Here is a 16743-nt window from a genome sequence, read left to right on the forward strand (position 1 = left end):
CGTTATCGTGACTATCTTGCTCGTGAAGATCTTTTTTGTACAGTTCTTCTGTGTATTCCTGCCACCTCTTCTTAATATCTTCTGCTTCTGTTAGGTCCATACCATTTCTGTCCTTTATTGAGCCCATCTTTGCATGAAATGTTCCCTTGGAATCTCTAATTTTCTTGGAAGAGATCTCTTGTTTTTCCTATTTTGTTGTTTTCCTCTATTTCTTTGCATTGATCACTGAGGAAGGCTTTCTTATCTCTCCTTGCTATTCTTTGGAACTCTGCATTCAGATGCTTATATCTTTCCTTTTCTCCTTTGCTTTTCGCCTCTCTTCTTTTCACAGCTATTTGTAAGGCCTCCTCAGACAGCCATTTCGCTCTTCTGCATTTCTTTTCCATGGGGATGGTCTTGGTCCCTGTCTCCTGTACAATGTCACGAACCTCTGTCCAGAGTTCATCAGGTACTCTATCAATCAGATCTAGTCCCTTAAATCTATTTCTCACTTCCACTGTATAATCATAAGGGATTTGATTGAGGTCATATCTGAATGGTCAAGTGGTTTTCCCTACTTTCTTCAATTTAAGTCTGAATTTCGCAATAAGGAGTTCATGATCTGAGCCACAGTTAGCTCCTGGTCTTGTTTTCGCTAACTGTATACAGCTTCTCCATCTTTGGTTGCAAAGAATATAATCAATCTGATTTTGGTGTTGACCATCTGGTGATGTCCATGTGTAGAGTCTTCTCTTGTGTTGTTGGAAGAGGGTGTTTGCTATGACCAGTGCATTCTCTTTACAAAACTCTATTAGCCTTTGCCCTGCTTCATTCCGTGCTCCAAGGCCAAATTTGCCAGTTAGTCCAGGTGTTTCTTGACTTCCTACTTTTGCATTCCAGTCCCCTATAATGAAAAGGACATCTTTTTTGGGTGTTAGTTCTAAAAGGTCTTGTAGGTCTTCATAGAACCGATTAACTTCGGCTTCTTCAGCATTACTGGTTGGGGCATAGGCCTGGATTACTGTAATATTGAATGGTTTTCCTTTGAAACGAACAGAAATCATTCTGTTATTTTTAAGATTGCATCCAGTACTGCTTTTCGGACTCTTTTGTTGACCATGATGGCTACTCCATTTCTTCTAAGGAATTCCTGCCCACAGTAGTAGATATAATGGTCATCTGAGTTAAATTCACCCATTCCAGTCCATTTTAATTCACTGATTCCTAGAATGTCAATGTTCACTCTTGCCATCTCCCGTTTGACCTCTTCTAATTTGCCTTGATTCCGGGACCTAACATTCCAGGTTCCTATGCAATATTGCTCTTTACAGCACCGGACCTTGCTTCTATCACCGGTCACATCCACAACTGAGTATTGGTTTTGCTTTTGCTCCGTCCCTTTATTCCTTCTAGAGTTACTTCTCCACTGAGCTCCAGTAGCATACTGGGCACCTACCGACCTGGGGACTTCCTCATTCAGTATCCTATCATTTTGCCCTTTGATACTGTTCATGGGGTTCTCAAGGCAAGTATACTGAAGTGGTTTGCCATTCCCTTCTCCAGTGGACCACATTCGGCTGTGGTCCATGTGATCAGATCGACTAGTTTCCTGTGATTATGATTTCAGTGTGTCTGCCCTCTGATGCCCCCTCCCAATACCTACCGTCTTATTTGGGTTTCTCTTACCTTGGTCGTGGAAAATCTCTTCACAGCCGCTCCTTGGACGGCAAAGTGCAGCCGCTGTACCTTACCTTGGACGAGGGGTATCTCCTCAAGGCCGCCCCTCCTGACCTTGAACGCGGAGTAGCTCCTCTCGGCCCTCCTGCGCCGGCGCAGCCACCGCCTGTTGGTCGTAGGGTAGCTCCTCTCGGGCTGCCGGCCCTGGCCTCAGGCGTGGGGTAGCTCCTCACGGCCGCGCTTCTTTGCGTGGTTTCGCGTCTGGGCCGCCGGGGCCGGCGTCTCTCGCGTCGCGTCTGCGCAGCATGGAGGATTCACAAAAGGGTGGACAGTATTTGTGCAACTGCGATACTCAAGGTCTGCAAGGAGCTACAGTGTTATCCAGAGGAGGTGAACATCAAGGGTCTCTGTGCTGGAGGGAAATTTGTTTTCTGTAAGACACGGCATGAAAGCTAGTGTTTAGTGTTTACGTGGCGGCTGATTTCCACGAATGCCCAAAGGGTGTATGACTCCGCCTTTGTTCACCTGAAGCACTCTGGGATGTTTGAGTTGAGTCCTGACTTAGGGGTCTCACTGCCTGAGTGACCATCATCAGGGGCTTCACTCAGTCTTTGAGAGATGCACCAAGGCTCACTGCCCTCAGCTTAGCTCCCAGTTCTTCCCATCTTCTGTCCCCCGGCTTCACTTCCCTTCCTGTCTGGGCTCCTCTCTGCATCTTGCTGTCCTTCTAATGAGCTTCCTTATCAAGGGCTGAAATTGGAGTGTAAATCAGTGGTCCCCAACCTTTTTGGCACCAGGGACTGGTTTCATGCAAGACAATTTTTCCAAGGACTGGCTGGGAGTGGGGGTGGTTTGGGGATGATTCAAAAGCATCTGTGTACTTTATGTCTGTTACTATAACATCAGCTCCACCTCAGGTCATCAGGCATTAGATTATGAGGTTGGGGGCCCCTGATATAAATGATTGTTAAATTCAATGCCCTTCCTCGGCACTCATGGGTTGACATGATTTGTGCCCACCAACAATCTACCCTGAAGACCTCTGCTTCATTCCCCCAGACCCCCTACTCCAGTCTCACTATTCTCCCTGTTCTTGAAATATACCAGGCAACTCATGCTTTGGGGCTCTTGTATCATTCTCTTCGGCCTGCCAATGTCTACCCCCATAGATTTCCATGGCTTCCTTACCTCTGGGAGACTTTTTCTCACATGTCACATTACTAGACAGACCCTCCCTGACCCCTTTTGCCCACTACCTAATCCTCGACTCTGCTCTACTTTACTCAATGGCACTTATCACCTCTCTATATGGTTATAAAGTGTGTACACTTACTTATTTATTGTTTGTAAACAATCCTCCTGCCAATGCAAGAGATATGGGTTTAGTCCCTGGGTTGGGAAGATCCCCTGGAGAAGGAAATGGCAACCCTCTCCAGTATTCTTGCCTGGGAAATCCCAGGAACAGAGGCGCCTGGCGGGCTACAGTCCACGGGGTGACAAAGAGTCAGACACAACTTAGCAACTAAACAGCAGCAACAACCTCAGAAGATAATCACCAAAAAAGCAGGATATTTGTCGAATTTGCTCATGGCTACCACCTGACAACTTAAACTATGTCTAGCATAGAGTGTAACTACTCAATAAATATCAATTTAATAAAAAAAAATAAATTTCCATGTCACCAAAGTTCAGAGCTTAGGTTATCTCTTTTTTGCATTTTTTTGTTTGCAAAAGTCACACAAGGCTTTTGTATCTCTGCCCCTACTTGTATACTTATCCTCCCTTAAAGTCAACAATGTAATGATTTTCTTATGCATCATTCAAACCAGGGACACTTTTTGCATGTACAGGAAAATATGCATAAATATATTCTTTTCAATAATTTTACTCAAATGTTGGCCTACTATGAATAGTATTTTTCTAACTGAACAATATAAAGTGGAATTATTATCATATCAGTATAAATGAAAATACTTCATTTAAAAAATAGTTGGCTTGGTCTCCTCTTGAAAGGGTGTACCAGAACTGATTTAACTAATTCCTTGCTGATTGACAGTTGGGTTATTTCTGTTGTGTGTATTATTTTCTCCTTCATTATTTTGACTATTTTCAAGTATTGATTTGGATCATACAAAATTGCTGATAGTGAACACTTTTGGGTTTACCTAAGCAATATTGTCATTTGATTCAACCTGATTTTTGTGAAAAAGATAAATTGCTAGAAGTGAAATTCCTGGTTTAAAGGAGATGGACATTTGTAAAATGAATCAATATTTCCAAATCACCCTTCAAGGAAAATGTGTGAATCCATTTCCAATGTGTCAGAATCCCTATTTCTCCACACTCCCTGCTGGCACAGAATATAATTAAATGTACCTAACTTTATCAGTGCCATAGGTAGAAAATGGTACTTTGCAATATAATTTGCACTACTTTTATTGTTAGGCTGAGCATTTTTGTACATGTATAAGAACTAATTGTATTTCTGATTTTGTGGCCTTCTCTTGAAATCTTCTATTTTTCTTTCAGATTTTTTTCTTTTCTTATTGATTTGTGTGTGTGTGCTAAGTCCCTTCAGTCACGTCTGACTTTGTGACCCAAGGATTGTAGCCCACCAGGCTCCTCTGTGCATGGGATTCTCCAGGCAAGAATACTGAAGTGGATTGCCATACCCTCCTCCAGAGGATCTTCCTAACCCAGGGATCAAACCCAAGTCTCTTATGTTACTTGCATTGAAAGGCAGGCTGTTTACCTCTAGAGCCACCTGAGAAGCCCACTGATTGATTTGTGAGGCTCTCTATGAAGAGAGGATCTCTATATCTGCAATATGAGTTGCAAACATTTGCTCCTACTTTGTAGCTTGTTTTCGACTTTATTTTTTATTTCCATGGTTCTGCTTTTACACTTACGTGGTTAAATTAATGAGTTTTTCATGTTGTGATAAAAAAAACTACTTCCTCTATCCAAGATGATTTGTAAAGAATTTTCATATTTTCTTCTAATGTTTTATGGTTTCAATTTGTATTGAATCTTTAAAAAATATGGAGCCCACTTTGATGTATGAAGTATGGTCAGTAGCCAGTTACACATATTTTTTTCAGATGGATACCCAATTTTTCCCAAATCCATTTTATATATCTTTTTTATCTTTTTTTTATATTTAAAATTTTCATATGTATTCAGGTTTATATTCTGGGATTCCTGATATATGTCACTATAGCCTGTCTGTTTATGTAGCTCCTCTGTCCATGGAATTCTCCAGGCAAGAATGCTGGAGGGGGTTGCCATTCCCTTCTCCCGGGGATCTTTCTGACCCTGGGATCAAACCTGCATGTCTTTCGTCTCTTTGGCAGGTGGGTTCACCACCTGGGATGCTCTATTTTTGAGGTTAGGCTATATTTAAAGTATATATTCATAAAGCTGTACATCATACAAACATACTCTGTTTTCTATTTGTTCAAGCTTTTATTAAGATGAGCTACTATTTTTAACATCTATTGATGCAATTCAATATCCTTTTAGCATCTTTAGAGATGATCCTATAATTTTTCCCTTTTGATATAGTCCTATGATGAATTGGCTTCCCCGGTGGTTCAGATGATGAAGAAACTGCCTGCAGTGCAGGAGACCCGGGTTTGGGCCATGGGTGGGGAAGGTCCCCTGGAGAAGGAAGTGGCAACCCACTCCAGTATTCTTGCCTGGAGAATCCCATGCACAGAGGAGCCTGGGGTGGGTGGGGGCTACAGTCCATAAGGTTGCAAAGAGTTGGACACAACTGATTCATTTTCACTTTATGATGAATTATATGGATGGACTTCCTAACCTTTCAACATTCGGGAATTAAGCTTCAGTTGGTGCCTTATATTTTCAAGGTGTTGCAGGATTCTGTTCATTATTGTCTTAGTTAACTTGGGCAGCTATAAGAAAATGCCAAAGACTAGGTGACGTAAACAACAGACGTTTATTACTCACAGTTTTGGAGGCTGTAAAGCCCAATGTGATCAGCTTGCTGGTTAATTCATTTTTAGAGACAGCCCTCCTCCAGATTTGTAGGCAGCTTCTCTTCCTGTGTATCGCATGGGATGGAGAGAGAGAGAAGGAGCGTGTTCTCTTGTTTCTCTTCTTACAGGGCACAGATCCCACCATAAAGGCCCACCCCTACGACCTCCTCTAAACCTGATCGGCTCCCCAAAGTCCCACCTCTAAATACAATCACACTGGGAGCCAAGGCTTCAGCTTATGAATTTTGGGGAGATACAATTCAGTCCATAGAAGTTATCAATACATGTAAATTAGTTTGATCTGCAATTTACTTCTTTTCTCTTTTTCTGTAAGGTTAGGTTGAAATAAAATGCTAATCTCATGAAAAGAGAGCTTCAAAAGTGGTTTTATATTTCTGTGTTCTAGAACACTTTAGGTAGGACTGGATTAACTTCTTCCTTACAGATATGGTATAATTGCCCTGTGAAGTCATTCAAGATGTTTGTTCGGGAGGACGTAGCACTTTGAACGTGCTCATAGGTTTAGTGTGCGTTAAAGATGCGTAAGGCCTCACTCCGTTCAGTTCAGTTCAGTCGCTCAGTCGTGTCCGACTCTCCGCGACCCCATGAACCACAGCACGCCAGGCCTCCCTGTCCATCACCAACTCCCGGAGTTCACTCAAACTCATGTCCACAGAGTCGGTGATGCCATCCAGCCATCTCATTCTCCGTCGTCCCCTTCTCCTCCCGCCCCCAACCTTTCCCAGCATCAGAGTCTTTTCCAGTGAGTCAACTCGTCACATGAGGTGGCCAAAGTATTGCAGTTTCAGCTTTAGCATCAGTCCCTCCAATGAACACCCAGGATCGATCTCCTTTAGAATGGACTGGTTCGATCTCCTTGCAGTACAAGGGACTCTGAAGAGTCTTCTCCAACACCACAGTTCAAAAGCATCAATTCTTCAGCGATCAGCTTTCTTCACAGTCCAACTCTCACATCCATACATGACCACAGGAAAAACCATAGCCTTGACTACACGGACCTTGGTTGGCAAAGTAATGTCTCTGCTTTTTAATATACTATCAAGGTTGGTCATAACTTTCCTTCCAAGGAGCAAGCGTCTTTTAATTTCATGGCTGCAATCAGCATCCGCAGTGATTTTGGAGCCCAAAAAATAAAGTCTGACACTGTTTCTACTGTTTTTCCATCTATTTCCCATGAAGTGATAGACCAAATGCCATGATCTTTGTTTTCTGAATGTTGAGCTTCAAGCCAAACTTTTCACTCTCCTCTTTCACTTTCATCAAGAGGCTTTTGAGTTCCTCTTCACTTTCTGCCATAAGGGTGGTGTCATCTGCATATCTGAGGTTATTGATATTTCTCCTGGCAATCTTGATTCCAGCTTGTGCTTCTTCCAGCCCAGCATTCCTCATGATGTAACCTGCATATAAGTTAAATAAGCAAGGTGACAATATACAGCCTTGACGTACTCCTTTTCCTATTTGGAACCAGTCTGTTGTTCCATGTCCAGTTCTGACTGTTGCTTCCTGACCTGCATACAGGTTTCTCAAGAGGCAGGTCAGGTGGTCTGGTATTCCCATCTCTTTCAGAATTTTCCACAGTTTATTGTGATCCACACAGTCAAAGGCTTTGGCATAGTCAATGAAGCAGATGTTTTTCTGGAACTCTCTTGCTTTCTCCATGATCCAGCGGATGTTGGCAATTTGATCTCTGGTGCCTCTGCCTTTTCTAAAACCTGCTTGAACATCTGGGAGTTCACGGTTCACATACTGCTGAAGCCTGATTAGCCTTTATTAAGTCTTCATGTGTGGGACCCTAGCAAAACCCTTGAAAGACCCTAGAAATCTGTCTACTTGGTCATACGGTTTTTGTGCAAAGTAGTGTTTTTAATCACAATTGGCTAAGGCCTTTTGTGAAGGCTCTTTCTTTTTCTTTTTTTAGTTTTATTTATCTATTTATATATTTTTGACTGCACTGGGTCTTCATTGCTGAATATGGGCTTTCTCTAGCTGCAGAGATCGGGGCTATTCTCTGGTTACAGTGTGTAGGCTTCTCGCTGCACTGGTTTCTCTTGCAGAGTATGGTCTCTATGGCATGAAGGCTTCAGTAGTTGCAGTGGGCAGGCTCCGTAGCTGACGCTCACGGACTTAGTTGCCTTGCAACATGTGAGATCTTCCTGAACCAGGGATCAAACCCACGTCCCCTGCATTGGCAGGTGGATTCTTTACCTCTGGACCATCGGGGAAGTCTGTAAAGGCCTCTTTCAAGCTGATTTCTATGTCACTCTCCTGGTTTTGGCAGGTGATGTTGGAGTGGCTACAGGCATTTTTGTGGATCTTGCTAAGGGGAACACGGTCACCTCGGTAATGTGCCACTCAGATCCACTCTTCAAGAAAAGACTCACAACTGAGCTGAAGAAAGCATAGTCAGGAGACAGGCTCTGTCTTCTCCTTCAGGGTCTATTTTAGACATAAAGAGACTCCTTGCTCAAGGTCACTCCCCTGCCAGGACAGCCCTCTTCTCCAGTGACTAAGTGAGAAGCATTCAGCTCACTGCTCAGCCACCTCTAAGGCTCTCAGTATCACAACCTCTGAGCTGTGCTTCCTCCCCACTCTGGATGTTTATCCCTAATGAACACCTTCCACCCCTGACTGCCTCCCAGTATCGGCCCCCGAAGAATCTAATCTGCGACAGGAAAGTAGAGTTCAGTATGTATTTCAGTCAGTTCAGTCGTTCAGTCATGTCTGACTCTTGTGACCCCATGGACTGCAGCAGGCCAGGCCTCCCTGTCCATCACCAACTCCCAGAGCTTGCTCACATTCACGTCCATCCGATCGGTGATGCCATCCAACCATCTCATCCTCTGTCGTCCCCTTCTCCTCCTGTTTTCAATCTTTCCCAGCATCAGGGTCTTTTTCAATGAGTCAGTTCTTTGTATCAGGTGGCTAGAGTATTGGAATTTCATCTTCAGCATCAATCCTTCCAATGAATATTCAGGACTGATTTCCTTTAGGATGCACTGGTTTGATTTCCTTGCAGTCCAAGGGATCTCAAGAGTCTTCCCCAACACCACAGTTCAAAAGCATCAGTTATTCAGCACTCAGCTTTCTTTATAGTCCAACTCTCACATCCATACATGACCACTGGAAAAACCATAGCTTTGACTAGATGGACCTTTGTCAGCAAAGTAATGTTTCTGCTTTTTAATATGCTGTCTAGGTTTGTCATAGCTTTTCTTCAAAGGAGCAAGTCTTAATTTCATGGCTTTAGTCACATTCTGCAGTGATTTGGGAGCCAAAGAAAATAAAGTCTGTCACCGTTTCCGTTGTCCCCATCTGTTTGTCATGAAGTGATGGGACTAGAAGCCATGATCCTAGTTTTCTGAATGTTGAGTTTTAAGTCAGCTTTTCACTCTCCTCTTTTACTTTCACCAAGAGGCTCTTTAGTTCTTCTTTGCTTTCTGCCATAAGGTCTGCCATAAGGGTGGTGTCACCAGCATATCTGAAGTTCTCGGTATTTCTCCCGGCAATCTTGATTCCAGCTTGTGCTTCATCCAGTCTGGCATTTCTCATGATGTACTCTGCATATAAGTTAAATAAGCAGGGTGACAGTATACATTTAGTTTGGTTTTAATGGAATACCACACAGACACGCACACACTATGGATCTTCAGTCACTTCTGTGTATTGTGTGTGTGTGTGTGTGTGTGTGTGTTTGGCTGCACTGCGTCTTTGTTTGCTGCCCGTGGGCTTTCTGTAGCTGCATGGCATGGGTTTCTCACTGTGGTGGCTTCTATTGTTGCAGAGCACAGGCTCTAGAGTATGTGGGCTCAGTAGTTGTAACACGGGGGTTTAGTTGCTCCAAGGCATGTGGAATCTTCCCAGAGCAAGGATCTAGCCCATGTTCCCTGCACTGGCAGGAGGAGTCTTAATCACTGGACCATCAGCGAAGTCCATCTGTGTATTGTTTTGTTCTTGCTAGCTCATATAGTAGCAAAATCACCGCAGATGGTGACTGAAGCCATGAAATTAAAAGACGCTTGCTCCTCGGAAGAAAAGCTATGACAAACCTAGACAGCATTTTAAAAAGCAGAGACATTACTTTGCCTACAAATGTCTGTATACTCAAAGCTATGGTTTTTCCAGTAGTCATGTATAGATGTGAGAGTTGGATAAAGAAGGCTGAGCATCCAAGAATTGATGCTTTTGAACTGTGGTGTTGTAGAAGACTCTTGAGAGTCCCTTGGACAGCAAGATCAAACCAGTCCATCCTCAAGGAAATAAGTCCTGAATATTCATTGGAAGGACTGATGCTGAAGATGAAGCTCTAATACTTTGTCCACCTGATGTGAGGAGCTGACTCATTAGAAAAGATGGTGGGAAAGATTTTAGGCAGGAGACGAAGGGGACGACAGAGGATGAGATGGTTGGATGGCGTCACTGACTCAATGGACATGAGTTTGAGCAAGCTCCGGGGCACGGTGAAGGACAGGGAGGCCTGGCATGTTGCAGTCTATGGGGCAAGTTCATACATCAGTGTAGTCTCTGCTGCTTTTTCATGTCAGATGCCAGGTAACTATATCTAGTGGGAAGCGGAAGGACATTGTAAGCCGTTTCTATACAGCGTATCAGCTCGCTACTGTATAGAAACGGCTAAAAGTGTCCTTCCGCTTCCCACTAGATATACTTACCTGGCATCTGACATGAAAAATTAGCAGAGATTGTATTGAGATATGAACTTGCCTTATGGCACCCTGTTCTGGAAGTATCTGGTATGGAGAAGAAATAAAGTTTGAACCGTATGAAGCCAGCAACTCATCTGTGGAAAAGTTTTCTAACTGTCAAACATTTACCTCTGTAAGCAAAGAATTTGTTTTCAGTTAGCACCTAGTCAAAATGAAAGATTTCTCCTAGGAGGAAAATACTTAGTAATGCAACATATACATTTATAAGAGTACTACACTTAAAAAAAATCAGTGTGCAAAATAGAACATACCAAGGACTTCCCTGGTGGTCTGGTAGCTAAGATCCACCTTCCAATGCAGGGGACACAGGTTTGATCCCTGGTCGGGGGGCTGAGATCCTACTTGCCATGGAGCCTCTAAGCCCAGAGGACTGCAGGTCCTGAGCGCATGCCACAGAGAAGATCCTGTATGTAGCAACTAAAACTCCATGCAGACAAGTAAATAAATAATTTTAAGAAATAGAACGTACCAGAATTCTCAAGTGTAGGACACACATCAGAAGCAGTACTGAGAACAGAAAGTATATCTGCGTTTTGGTTTTGTCTTCAGTTAGAAGATACCTTAGCAGAGCTGGGAGGTTGCAGACAAATGCCATGGCAAATTACCACCAAAAACTAAAAGAAATTGAACAAAAAAAGCATTCTACTGACAAGACTACACCTACTTATCAGTGTGTCAATGCATGTAGCTTATGAGTAATTCAGTTGCACAGTTATGCAACTCAGTGGAACATAACAGTAATTTAAAAATGCATTTGAATTTTTCTGGGGCTTCCCTGGTGACACAACTGCTAAAGAACCTGCCTCCAATGCGGGGGACCTGGTTTTGATCTCTGAGTTGGGAAGATCCCCTGGAGAAAGGCTACCCAGTCCAGTATTCTGGCCTGGAGAATTCCATGGACTGTATAGTCCATGGGGTCACAAAGAGTCAGACACTACTGAGCAACTTTCACTTTCACTTTTCAGGTAATGACTAACATCAATCCAAACAGTGTTTAAGATTAAACACTGCAGAGGAAATCTTAAAATACCTGAAAACACATATCTTGTATATTAAAGATACTTAATAGCTGTTTTCCCAAATTTGCCAACCATCCTGAAATGTTTTTATGTTTTCAGTAATGAGCTGTGAAATTGAAAGACATTGAAAGAGACAATAACAAACACATGTACTCCAATGTTCATCTCAGCACTGTTTATAACAGCGAGGACATGGAAGCAACCTAGATGTCCACCTGCAGACAAATGGATAAGAAAGCTGTGGTACATATACACAATGGAGTACTACTCAGCAATTAAAAAGAATGCATTTGAATCAGTTCTAATGAGGTGGATGAAACTGGAGCCTATTATGCAGAGTGAAGTAAGCCAGAAAGAAAAACACCAATATAGTATACTAGTGCATATATATGGAATTTAGAAAGATGGTAACCTTAACCCTGTATACGAGACAGCAAAAGAGACACAGGTGTATAGAACAGTCTTTGGGACTCTGTGTGAGAGGGCGAGGGTGGGATGATTTGGGAGAATGGCATTGAAACCTGTATATTATCATATGTGAAATGAATCACGAGTCCAGGTTTGATGCATGATACAGGATGCTTGGGTCTGGTGCACGGGGTTGACCCAGAGGGAGGATATGGGGAGGAGGGAGGTGGGAGGGGGGGTTCAAGAAGGGGAACACGTGTACAGCTGGGGCGGATTCATGTCAATGTATGGCAAAATCAACTAATATAATATTGTAAAGTAATTAGCCTCCAATAAAAAAATAAAAATAAAGAACACACCTAAAAAAATAAATAAAAAATAAAAATGCACACACAAAAAAACAAATTTAGATAAATACTGCTAGAGGAAATAACAAATTGATTTCTTGCCTTTCTGTAGAGAGTGGTGCTCAAAAATCACTGCTATATGAAGAGATCACAAAGTCTGTAGAACTGTAGAAGAAAAATGTATTCAGTCAGTTCAGTTCAGTTCAGTCGCTCAGTCGTGTCCAACTCTCCGCAACCCCATGAATCACAGCACGCCAGGCCTCCCTGTCCATAAATTAAATATTATATTATTCACCCAAGCCTTGCAATATTTGGGTTTGGTGTTTATAACTTTTCCTTTTTTCATTTCAAATAAATGCTTCCTTTACTCTTTCTGTTTGCTTCAGAAACTTGTATATTTTTATAAAGAGCGTGACCAAATTGTTTAATTATTGTCACCCCAAAAACCAGAATCCACTTCTGATCTTATAGGTGTATGTTTCTGGATGTAAACACATATGTCTGCATCTAATGGCATTTGGTCTTCTGAGAATTTCTATTTCTTCTGGGGTCAATTTTAGTGATTTGTTTTTCTAGATAATCATTTATTACATTTACTTTATTCACCTTTTCCAATTTATTTGCACAGTGCTGAGCAATGTAGTTTATAATTTTTCTGTCTGTAATAATTTACCTCTTATGGTTTAATTAGAATGTACTTTCTGGCTTTCCCAAGTTATCCAATAAATTTATCTACTTATTGTGCCCTTTCCTCAAAAACTCAGCTTTTCTGTCTTAGTTCACCAATATATTTAAAGAATTACTTTCTGCTCTTATTTCTATCAACAGTTTGTGTCTGGTATGACTTTTCTAATTCTTTTGTTTTCACCCATTCTTTGTTTTAAATGTGCTTGTTTTATCAATATATGATTGGGTTTTGTTTTGTAATTCAATTGTATTTTAAAAACCAAAGTATTTAACACTACTAAAGTGGGGAATAGGCATAAGATGTACTGTAACCAATATTTTGCAATAGCTGTAAATTGAAAATAACATAAAAAAGTATATAATTAAAAAATATGACATTTGGCCTATATGTAGTTACTAATATGTCTGATTTTGTTTAGTTTTAATCTTGGCTTTATGGCACATTTTCAGTTTTCATAGATTTTCTTTAATTTTTAAAAAATATTTTACTATATTGTGTGTGTTACATTCTTTTGATCATTTAGAAGGTTTGTATATTCTGCCAGCACAAGCATAATTTCTGTATAGCAATGCAATATATTTAAGCCTTCTCTTTTTTCATTTTCTGATTGAAGGATAGTTGCTTTACAGAATCTTGTTGTTTTCTGCCAAGCAGCAGCATGGATCAGCCGTAGGTGTACACATGTCCCCTGCCCCTTGACGCCCCCTCCCCTCTCCCTCCCCTTCCCACCCCTCTAGGTCTAGATTGATACAGAGCCCCTGTTTGACTTCCCTGAGACTCCTTAGCAGCATCAATTGAACTTCTATTCTAACAGTGACAAAATTGATACATGACCACATCTTCCCTTGCCCCATCCTCCAATTTTAGTTGATTATAAGGTATTTTTAATAAATTATCATCTTTAAAGGACATATTTTTACTATTGGTTATAAAGAACAAGGAAATGAACATACAGTTCCTAAATTTTTTTCTCACCCTTCTCTCCCAATTCATGTAATTTGCATAGCTTGTACACTGCTAATATTAATAGCATTTATACTCTATACTAATTTTTATTTAGTTTTTATTTTACTTCTAAGCATAATACTATCAGTTTCATTTTATGGATTTCTTTGCTATGGATTAACATCTCTTGGTTGGCTAAAAATCACACTCAAGTAGTTTCTTTGAGAAGGGGTCATAGAAACCACATGTTCAAAAATGCTTTCCTGATGCTTTTTGTATCTGAGCTAGGTATGAAACGAATGGGTCTTATTTTATTTCCTTGAAGGTATCATCATCCTCATGGTTTAATATTGAATTATGCTTTCTTTTTTCTGACACAAAAGAAAAGCATTGGGGGAAATGGGATTCCCAGAGTCTCAGATATTCAAGTCAATAAATTGGTCACCCATCTCTTGATAGATTGAAATCTGAAAGCTGATGCTGTTTGGTTTCTTCCCCACTGATATTCTGTAATCTGGACCCAAACCCAACGTGCCCCTTTCCCAAAATACCAGCTGACTTGAGTTAGCAAAGTGGCATATTCAGTAACAGGTTTTTTTAAAAAAAATTTTAAATAAAATTCATTTACTTATTTTTTGCTGTGCTGAGTCTCATTGCTGCCTGCGGGCTTCCTCCAGCTGTGGCGAGCAGGAGCTACTCTCTAGGTGTGGTGCATGGGGGTCTCATTGCAGTCACTTCTCTTGTTGAGGAGCACAGGCTCTAGAGTCCGTGGGCTCAGGACTTGTGGTGCATGAGCTTAGTTGCTCTTCAGCCTTTGGAATCTTCTCAGGTCAGGGATCAAACCTGTGTTCCCTGAATTGGCAGGTGGATTCTTAACCTCTGGACCACCAGGAAGGTCTCTGCAGTTTTGTTTTGATTTGGTTTGTTACTGTTGTTTGTTTTTTTAACTGCCCATTTTCCAACACAAATTCCCTATTAAAAACATCTAACACAAATCTATTTCAATGAGGCCCCTCCTCCTATCTTTTGAGGCTGTTAGTTTCTGTATTAAAGCTTGCAATTTGTCCCTCCCCTACATAGCCCCTGTGATCCATCCACCCATAGGTTTTTACTCACACCATTTGTACTCCCTCTTCGTTCACCCTACCCCAAACCTGCTCTGTGAAACCAGACGCCCCAGATTTAATCTGGTGGCATCGCCTTTCCCCCTGGACTCCACTTATCCTGCAAGCAAAAGACCCGCATGTAATCGCATGCTTTTCTGAAGCAGGGCCTGGCAGGAGTCTTGCATTCTTTCCCCCTGATGTGTCTCTATTTTGACACCTGTGTTACTCTTCAAGGCTTCTCCAACTGGCTCCTTGGCTTTCATTTCCCTCCACATCTCATGTGGCTTTTTTGAGTAACCGAACTGCCACTTTCTTTTTTTTTTCCCTGGAAGAGGAGAACTGATTTAATTACTTCATAATGGAATGCATTTTCTCTTGCAAAACTGATTAGTTTCTCAACTGCATCTAGGAAATGGAAAAACAGATATCTCTGGCATTGATTACTGAATGGCCATATTTCCTTGGTCCTATTCTTGATAGGGAAAAAAAAATTAGTGAATTTGGCAAGAAAGCAATCTGGCTTTGATCCCGGCATCATCGCTTGCCCATGATATTTCTTTGGGAGTGTGCACATTCGGAGATTTGATTGCCTTGTCGGAGCTAATGATTCGTGCCTTGTGTGCTACACAAGGTTATCAAGGGGATCAGGGGAATGAGCAAAAGTGGGAACCATTTTGAAATTTTGGTGGATTGTGTAAACAAAAGCTCTCATCATAGAGGATAGTTCAAATCAAATTTGTAACTCCTATCTATCTAGCCTTTTCCTTTCATCAATTTTTTTTTAATGTACAATATAACGTGGCACGGTGGTAAAGGATCCACCTGTCAACGCTAGAGATGTATCAGACATGGGTTCAATCCCTAGGTCTAGAAGGTCCCCTGGGGTAGGAAATGGCAACCCTCTCCAGTACTCTTGCCCAGGAAATTCCATGGACAGAGAAGCCTGGTGGGCTACAGTCCACGGGGTTGCAAAGAGTCGGACATGACTGAGTGACTGAACACACAGCACACTATTCTTCTACCAACACAAACAATGAAAGCTACTATTTAAAGTGCCATTAATGATAGACTCAACATATTCCAACTTTTGCTGAATTTGTGTTTGACACACCCTCCCCCAATACCATCGAATTTTAATCAGCTATCATCCTTCTAAATGGTGAGGCAGACATTCTAAGCCTACTGCTGTCCACTTATTTCTTTAATATAAATTTAGTAATGAACTTGCTAGCTGTGGTCTATAATAGTCTGTGTGTCTGGCCCTGGATAAAGTTCAACTCAGCCTTGTTGCAGTGGAGCTCAGGAAGGGGTGTTTGTTCTATCACAAAGCCGGGGTATTAAACTTCAGCTTCTTTGATTCAGTGATGATAATTCTGACTAATGATAATGGTTATGTTCAGTTTTTCTGGAGCTATATATTTAAAAATATCGATTTATTGGCTAGCCTTGATCTTTGTTGCTATGGCTTTTCTCTAGTTGTGACAAACTGGGGCTACTCTCTAGTTGTGGTAGCTGGGCTTCTCATTGCAGTGGCTTCTCTTGTAGCAGAGCACGGACTTTAGGGTGCATTGGCTTCAGTAGTGGAATCTTCCAGGCTCTAGAGCACAGGCTCAATAGTTGTGGCATACAGGCTTATTTAGCCCATGGCAGGTGGGATCTTCCTGGCTCAGGAATCAACCTGTGTCTCTTGCATTGGCAGGCAGATTCTTTACCACTAAGACAACAGGGAGGCCCCTGAAGCTATGTATTTTAAGGAATTAGGGGAACTTATATGCTTGAAATGCATGGCCCATGGCCCCACTACTATGAGGTTTATTTCTCTTTGTGAACC

The sequence above is a fragment of the Moschus berezovskii genome, chromosome 5, assembly GCF_049115385.1.
Source record: "Moschus berezovskii isolate FMDL1 chromosome 5, NW_MosBer_1.0, whole genome shotgun sequence".
Classification (NCBI taxonomy): domain Eukaryota; kingdom Metazoa; phylum Chordata; class Mammalia; order Artiodactyla; family Moschidae; genus Moschus; species Moschus berezovskii.